Here is a 9156-nt window from a genome sequence, read left to right as displayed (position 1 = left end):
CATTGTCCGTCCGATATTGTCCCTAGATCCTCCTCCCATTTCCCCCTACTCTTAAGGGATTATGGGGTCTCAATACTTCCTCCACATATATCTAAATATATGTCAGATATAAATCCCCTACTCTTTCCAGGGCTAATGATTTTTTGATACAAAGGGGTATTCCACCAGACCGGGCCTTGTTCCTCAAACTGGACATTTAAAGCGTGTCTAATTTGTAAGTACTTATAAAATGTATGTTTAGGTATATCATATTCCTCTCTCAATGCAGTGAATGTTTTTAACGTTCTTCCCTCATACAGCTGGGCCAACCTATCTTTTCCTTTCTTTTCCCATTCTTTAATCCTCCCTATCATCTCCAGTTCCCACAGGTTTTTATTCTCCCAGAGGGGAGTTTGTTCTGTCACCCCACCTTGTCCCCTAAGTGATTTAACTGCTTTCCATACTTTTATGGCTAGTCCTACTGCAGGGGTTTTACTAAGAAAGGAATCAGCCTCCAATACCTCTTGGAGTCCCTAATATCATTAATTCCCTGTTTATACCTCCTTCTGGTTCTCTATTCCCTTCTAGATGTTGCAGTTGGGCTACCAAAAAGTAACTTTGTTTATGAGGTACCGCCTTGCCCCCTCCCTTCTTGATAGCTGTAGGGTTTGTAAACTTATCCTGGCTTGGCCACCTTTACATATTAAACCACTAAATAGAGAATCATTTTTTTTAAACCATTTCTTATATATCCAAGTTGGGGAGTTATGCAATACATACAATAACTGTGGCATCCACAACAATTTAATCAAATTGCATCTCCCTGGGACCGATAAAGGAAGTCGCCGCCAGATTTCTATTTTACTTTTAAATTTAGTCAAAAGGGGGACTATGTTGTTATCTATAAATTTATTTTGGTCTCTAGATGTATTCCCAGGTATTTCATTGCCTCAACTACTTCCACTTGAGGATTTCTGGGAGATATTTGGTTCCCAATGGGATCCACTGGCATAAGTGCTGATTTTTCCCAGTTTATGGCTAAACCAGAGAGTCTTCCAAAGTCTCTGAAAATACACATCGCCTGCTTTAATGATCTGTGTCTCCTAGGAAGAGGAGAACATTGTCTGCATATAATGCAATTCTCTCCTCCCCTATTGCTCTCCTGAACCCAGCCATATTTGTATTTGATCTTATTGCAATAGCCAATGGCTCCATTGCCAGAGCAAAAAAGCAGCGGTGACAGTGGGCATCCCTGTCTCGTCCCCCTCTCCAATTGGATCTTACCTGAATAATCATTGTTAACCGTTCTCTAATTTTAGAAGCTGTACAAAAATGAATCCAAGGAGACTTAATTAAGTTTCCAAAAATTTAGAATGGAAAAAGGGTACATAACAATGTAATAATGATATGGTGGTATATAAAGTAGCAGTTAAATTATAACTAAAGGCAAAACTTTTTTTTTAGTTTTAGATAGAGTGGAGGGGGATTACAACCCTTGTCAGTTTTTATTGCTGTCCGTGCCCCCGTTGGGGAGATTCACCCTCTCTATTTGTCCTGTTTACCATTATCATAGAAAGTAAAAGTAAACGAAAATACAAAAATTTGGGTTGTCCCCAGAAAAGTAATGGAGGAGAAATCTTCCAATGCAGACACCAGTTCTGGTGACTTGGGGGGGAGAAATCTTCCAATGGAGACACTATTTCTGGTGACTTGGGGGTCCCCAAAGAATTTCCTTTAATTTGCAGGGATTTCCTCTCACTTCCTGTTTGGCTATGGGACAGGAAGTGAAAGATAATCTCCGCAATGGGACACAGATGGCGAAAAAAACAAACTGCCAGGGGTTATAACCCTCCCTTTCTCTATCCAAAATGAAGAAAAAAGTTTTGCCTATAGTTCTACTTTAATTCGTCTAATCTTTGCAAACATTGCATTTGATCCATCCATTCACAAAGAGATTGGGGAGAAGAAGCTTTCCAATGTCTGGGTAGTATTGCTGCCTGCATCTTTTTATCTTATCGCAATGCACACCAATGTAGCATGTTGTGAACATGCCTTATACAAAGCAAAGCTTTTGCCTTGTCTTTGTGTTGGGAGTTTGATGGGCAATGCAGTAGGGCTGCTGTGAACCAACCCTGAGGTAGACATGGTTCAATGGAGCACTGGGTTGTAGATCAGACTTGGTTTGGGCAAATGAGGCCTGGTACTGAACAGTTCCTTATGACTTCTCACTTGAACCTGAGCTGTCATACACTTGCAATATGGGTCAGCACTACAATACAATTAGTGGAAACAAATTGCAGAAAGTTGCAATATTGTGTTTGCAGACCCACACTGCTGGAGCATGACTGCATGCATTCACCGCTATAGACATAATGACATATATACACATGCACACATTTCACTGTTTTACACTTATGCAGTGTAAGATTCACTCTAGAAAATGTGCATTATACAAAATAAAACAGTCAAGGGCAAGCAATTGTATGAAAAATAATTGAGGTTAGTGCGATGGGACAGATCTCACTTTGTCCCCCCCATGAATATGTGTTAAAGCAGTATAAAATCCAAATAAAAGCTGCACTCCTCACGGTATTCAACCTTGTAATGATCAGTGCTCTAAGTGAATGCCACCAAGTGCTGTGCCAGAACCAAATACAACATGTGAAGTCACTAACACTCCAAATTATGCATTCCACGTGTTTATTGTGAAGACATCATCACACAAGGCATACTAAACCAACATTTTGAGGTCTTGCGGGGTCCCTTTCTCAAGGTTCCATGTTGCCTTAAAAAAGGCACCCTGCAAGGCCTCAAATGTTGGTTTCCTATGCCTAATGTAATGCCGTTTTCCCAATAAACATGTGAAATGCATTTATTTGGTGTGTTGGTGATTTTGCAGCTTGGCATTTGGTAGTAAAGCAGACTGTTTGAAATTTCTTTACCTCTAGAGAAAGATCTAGATTTTGGATTCCCTTGTAACTAACATGTAAATAAAAACGAATAACTTGAACTAAAATACGGAAGTAGATACGTTTGTTTCCATGGTGTTTCTACACCATTAAAATGCAGCTTATAAAATGACCAGGCTTCACTTAATGTTATGAAAGTCCACACTGCCTCCTAATAAATCTTAAAGCTGTGGGTGTGGGAAAAGTTCCCAGCCTCCTTTTATACTTACAAATTACCCCTGGATACCTGCTGAGTCTCTGCCTAGGAGAGTCTAGCTTCCACAGCAATTAATCATCTGTTGAAATTCAAGGTTATGTGTCGAACTTACTATGAGGTTAAGCAGTTACCTAATGACATATGTGTATCTCTCTGCAAATTTTGGAATACTATAAAGTTAGAACCTGTTTACAATTTTCAACCTTCTCTCTACTTCTTTAGGCTCTTTATAGGTTGCCGTCATTAATGAGTTCATGTTATCTGTTAGATGGATGAAGCCGCTGAACAAATGGGACTTCTTACTGAAAACTACTGCCACTTATTTCTTAGGACTGCTTCCCCAATTATCTAACTTGGATGCCATAGATCTCATTGATCCATTTCTGATCTAGTTTTCATAAATTAACATTTTTATATATGCGTATAATTTGGAAATATTTCAGCAGATTCTACACCGTTCAATAATGCTAAAAGGTTACTCTCCTCCTTTTTAGAATTATAATTGAATGCTTCTTCCCAAATATCTTCTGCAGCAGTTCACTGTTGTCCCAATAATTTAAGCTTGCACAAGAATATATGCCCACTAGTATATTTGAAGAATACACTGCTAGGTGACCTTCAGTATAAATAATAGGTTTTGCATAGTGACTTCTTATTTTTCTACCGGCAAAATTATACTGTATACATATTTATTACAATTAGTAGGAGTAGTGCTGTGCTGATGGAAACACATTTCTGATCTTTGGTATAAGATTGTACAGAACTGAAGTTTAAAAACAGACACAGCATGGAGAACCAAAAATAATAAACTAATGTCAGCGCTATCAGCATGCAGAACAACTGGGATTTTGCCAGAAATGTCAACTTTAGCCATAGGACTTTTTCTTACTTTGTTGTCAAAAGATTATCTAATGTGATCTTTTTGTCGATTGTTCCACAAGAACAAACTGTAATGATTGGATGATGTGTGTCTAAGAACTAATATGTGTGTGTTCTAAGCCATGAAGTTAAAGTTAGAAAGTTCTTTTGGGGGGAAAAAAGGGAATAACTGCCTAAAAACTTTCAACACGGCTTATACAGAGATTTTATTATCCTGTTTGCTGCTGTTTAATGTATACTGCTCAACTACTGCCTGATTCTGGGGAAATCATAGGTATGATGGAAAGAACCAACCAATGGGGTTGATTTACTAAAACTAGAGTGCAAAATCTGGTGCAGCTCTGCATAGTAGCAATCAGCATCTAACTTCATTGTGTTCAATTAAGCTTTGACAATAAAACCTGGAAACTGATTGACTACCATGCACAGCTGCACCAGATTTAGCACTCTCCAGTTTTAGTAAATCAACCCCATAGCCTATGCAGGTAAGGGGTGTCTGTAGATTAAAGAAAAAAACTGTGCTCTGACTTAAGCTGAATAACGTCCCTGCTATAGGTGTAGGCCATGCATATACTTCCTGAAGCCTAACTGGAATACTCCCAAGACGTTGCAAGGACATTGCTATGTGAGGCCTAATGGTTACCACTCACCTCCATCATTACAGGAGCAATGTGTGATGGAGGAGGTGAGCAGTAATGACTAGGCTTCACTTAGCAATGTCCTGGGAGTATTCCAGCTAGGCTTCAGGAGGTACATATATGGCCTAGACCTATAGCAAGGGCATTATTCAACTTTAGTCAGAGCTACACAGTTTGTTTTTATCTACAGACGCCCCTTATCTGCATAGGCAGTTTTTTAGTAAAGATGAACTAACGCTTTAAGGTAACAGAAATCCCTCCTTTGACAGTGGTTACTGTAGTAGGGGTTTAGATTTTCACTTTAGCTGACCATACAAAGGGGTTGATTTACTAAAGGCAAATAGACTGTGCACTGCAAGTGCAGTTGCTCCAAAGCTTAGTAAATGAGGTAAAGCTTCGCTTTGCAAAGAATACCCAATCACATGCAAGGTAAATAAAAAAAACTGCATTTTTGTTGCATGTGATTGGATGATGGAATTCAGCAGAGCTTTTGTTAATTTACTAAGCTTTGGAGCAACTGCACTTGCAGAGTACAACTGCACTTTGCAAAGTGCACAGTCTATTTGCCTTTAGTAAATCATCCCCAAAGAGTCAGTTTCTGTCCTAGAGATACTGAGGCTCTGTTCTCTCACTGAAATGTCCAAGAAAGTGTATCAAGCATGGACACGCTTGTGGGTGGGCACCTGCCTTTTTTCTTGGGACTATGTGGAGGATGTGCTCGTATGGAGCAGCGTTATCTTTTTCATGGTGACAGTTGCTACAGGGACAGAAGATGAGGAGAAGTCTAACATTTTATTGTTGTAACCAGAGCAAGAGAAAAGGGTAAATCTTCAAAGGAGACATCTTCTCCAAGAGACACTTTTTCCAGGGACAGCTATCAAAGGTGGTATTCCCCCACCCCCCAGTTTTGGGAGATTTCCATTTGCCTCCTTTCAGGAAATGAAAAGAAATCTCCCTTATAAGGACACAACCTGACCAATGTTCTGACCCTTCCCTTCTCTATCCAAAATAGAGAAATGTTCTACTTCAAGTTCAATTATCAGACTTTTAGACCCCTTTCATAATGTGCCAGTGCAATGAGGGGCATCAGTGCACATATATTATCGCGCATTAACATATGTTGCGTTAATACAGACCTTCACTTTTAATGGGATGCTAATACATCAAAACACACATTACGTCTTTGGCTTTAAAACCAAATGATGTATCTAACTTAGTTGTTTATTGATCTGTTTTTAGACTTTTTTTTAGTGGTAGAGGGGGTTATATTATTTTTGACAGGGACAGTATTTTTTATGGGATTACTAGAGAGGATACCACTTGAAAAAAAATTAATATTTTCTTGAATAAGATATTTTTTATATTTTTTGCTTTATTCTATACACATATGTTTGCATGCTTGGTTAGAGACCTAAATTTTTCCCAACCAGACACCATTTTTGTTTGCAAACAAATTCAATTTTATTAAACACCTTTATGTATTTAACATTATATACAAATAAAGGTGTAATAAATATTTTAGTTTTGTGTTATTTCCATAATTAAATCAGAGCATTTGTTTTGCATTTCTCCCCCCCCCCCCCCTTTCCTCTCCATATTGACTGTTTTCTTTTTTCTTCTCTCAGTTGTGGCAATGAGCAGTAATTGCAGCAGTCTAGACACAGAGACAGATGCAAAGTAGAGCATTATTATACTGAACATTTGCCCTAGTACCATACCGTCTAATTGCCCAGAAAATATATTTCTACATGAATTATTTGTAATTTGACTTTTAATGGACCGACTGTTGTATATTTATGGGGAATCCACTTTAAAACAGCAGCACTGGAAATTGGGCATTTATGTTCAATGTTTAGGATTTTTTATGGAATATATAAATAAATAATCTTGAAGATTAAATAAAAGGTCAGTATTTTAAAAAAAGACAATAGGCCACTCAGTCACGTTAACGTACCCATGTGCAAGGGGTTTTAGTTGATCAGTTATAAGCAATTTGACCCTTGCAACAATTTTTTTTAACCCAACATGCAAAAACATTTTTCTGGGAATATTTTATAGGCGCCTCATCATATGTAAATCACTATTGCTCTTATGGTAATTTTCAAAGGGGAAAGTGACAAAAGGTGAACAATTTCTAATGCATCTTAGCCAATGTATCTTAGCCCTTTAAGTCAACTGGGATAGACTGAAGACATTGGAAGCAGGGAAAATCATTTTGTAATTTGCTGTAAATCAGCAATCCCTTCCCAAATGGATCTTGGGTAACTGATTCTCCAGAATAGGAGAAGGTAAAAACGCATAAGAGTAATAATAATAGTAATAATGATGAGAGTCCTTTAAAATGAAAAATACTTAAAGCTAAACCATAATGGTATTGGGACTGTTTTATTAGATTTTTTTTCTTAAGTTGTTACATTATTACATTTATGTTTTACATTTGTTTAAAATGTTTAATAGTTGAAAGGGCTTCCCTGAGCACTAAAGATTAGCTAAAGAGATGGAGCAGTAGTCGTTTTTTTTCTTTCAGACACTGGTTCTTAGTGAAATCCCCAGAGGAGACTTTGCTAGAGACACTAGATATGGAGTAGAGTCACTGCTCTAATACACTTCAGCATGTACATTTTCACTTGTGCTCTCAGCTCTATAAATAACAGCTTGTTTTTAACAGGGGATAAGAAGGAACTGGAAAACATGTTAAATGGAGCTTAAAGTCCAACTACTGGCAGACATACAGAAAAAAAAATATTAATGGTCAATATTTCGTTTTTAACTGACTAAAAAAAAAAGATACATTTATTTCTTATTTCATTTTTTTTAGAATTATCTATACTTAATAAAAAAATAAACAGACTCACTCTACTACCCTCTTTTTTTTAAGGTGGCTTAAAACCTATTTCCAGGGTTCATGTAGAATGTCACAGTTCACAAAATCCTAATGGCTATGTTTCATATGTAGTTTTCTGTGTAGGAATCAGAGAGTCTCAGTTTGTCTAAAATATACAAGATTATACCAAACTGATTTAATATCCAAGTCTAATAATAAATTGAAAATTGGTTCACTTAGATTTTGTGGCTAGTGAACTTTACTATCAGTTTCTGTTTTCTAAACTCAGGCAACCTGGATAGAATTTTGATTGTCCAATATCTAATTGATCATTTATCAATCTGATGGTAAATTGATTGGAAAAGCTGGCCCAAGCTTGATTCCAGACTGGGGAATTGGGAAGGTCCAGACTTAATGGAGGGCTGGTCGCCATTTTTCACTCACCAGCAATTACTAGCAATTGCAAAGGAACATTTATGTTTGTGCTGCTGCCCATGTAAGCCTGCCCTTTCTCTCTGCCATGGAGAACAATGGGGAATTGATGAAAAACTTATGACCTACCAATGTGACCTTTTTTCAAACATTCATAACTTTGTATTATCTATTGGTATACCTTTGTGTTTTTCACACAATTAAACCAAAATCTTCAATATCTCCCAAGGCAACATTCACAACTAATTTCTAGATTTTTTTTCACTCTTTGCTGTTTTGCTGTCTTATCTGAGTGAAAAAAAATGTACAGACTTAGCTAAAAGACAGCTGTACAAAAAAAAAAAATAAAAAAAAATAACTGATATGCCATGATTTACATCATATAGCTGATATGGCATGATTTACATCACATAGCCATGTGTGTTTTATACAAAAGTTTGTATGATCAGTAATCTTACACTTTTCCACTGTCTACTTGCTGCTATGTCCACAACAAGCCCCCCCATTTGTGTGCATGCTGTGAGCATGCCTAATGCTGACTGACCCACAACAGGCTTCACACACTTGTCCATCTCTTGCACACCATGGGCCCCTGTTGTTATGTGGCCAGCAGGGGTGGAGCAATGCACCGTAACACTGTCTAACTGACAGATTAAATTTTTAGATTTATGTAACTTTAATAAGGCAAAGAAAATTATGCAATGGTAGAAATTAATGAACCCAATGCAAAACTTGATAACCAAACTGTAGTCAATTATACATATTGGAAAAGAGAACATGCTATGTCTAGTAGCTCAAAAAACAAAACAAAAACACTAATTTCACCAAACAAAGTTTGGTTAATGAGTTACTGCACATGACTGGTGCTCCTTGCATTGCCTTATCTAATAGGCCAGCTAACTCAATGCTTTTGTTTCAATCTGTCTTTCCTGGATCGTGTCACATCCATAGAAAACTGTTGTGTAATAAAGAATAAACTTAGACGATGGTGTGCGCCTGGCCACTTAGCTGAAGCTTTTTTTTTTTTGCCAGACTTTCAGTTTATCTCATAGGTCAGCAAAGCTGAATGTCTTAGTCATTGTTCATTTCTTTCCTTTCTCCTGCAGGCTTCCAGGAACTATAGCCATCTAGCCAAGTACAGTGCAGAGTCTGGAGAGAAAGCACCTAGTCTTTTCCGCTAAAAATACAGCTGAAATAATTGAAATTGACAGAGCCTTTTAATCAAGTAAACACATTTTA

Source organism: Aquarana catesbeiana, linkage group LG05 (genome assembly GCF_042186555.1).
Source record: "Aquarana catesbeiana isolate 2022-GZ linkage group LG05, ASM4218655v1, whole genome shotgun sequence".
Taxonomy (NCBI): Eukaryota; Metazoa; Chordata; class Amphibia; order Anura; family Ranidae; genus Aquarana; species Aquarana catesbeiana.
The sequence above is the reverse complement of the archived record's forward strand: the minus strand, read 5'-3'. Positions refer to the sequence as shown.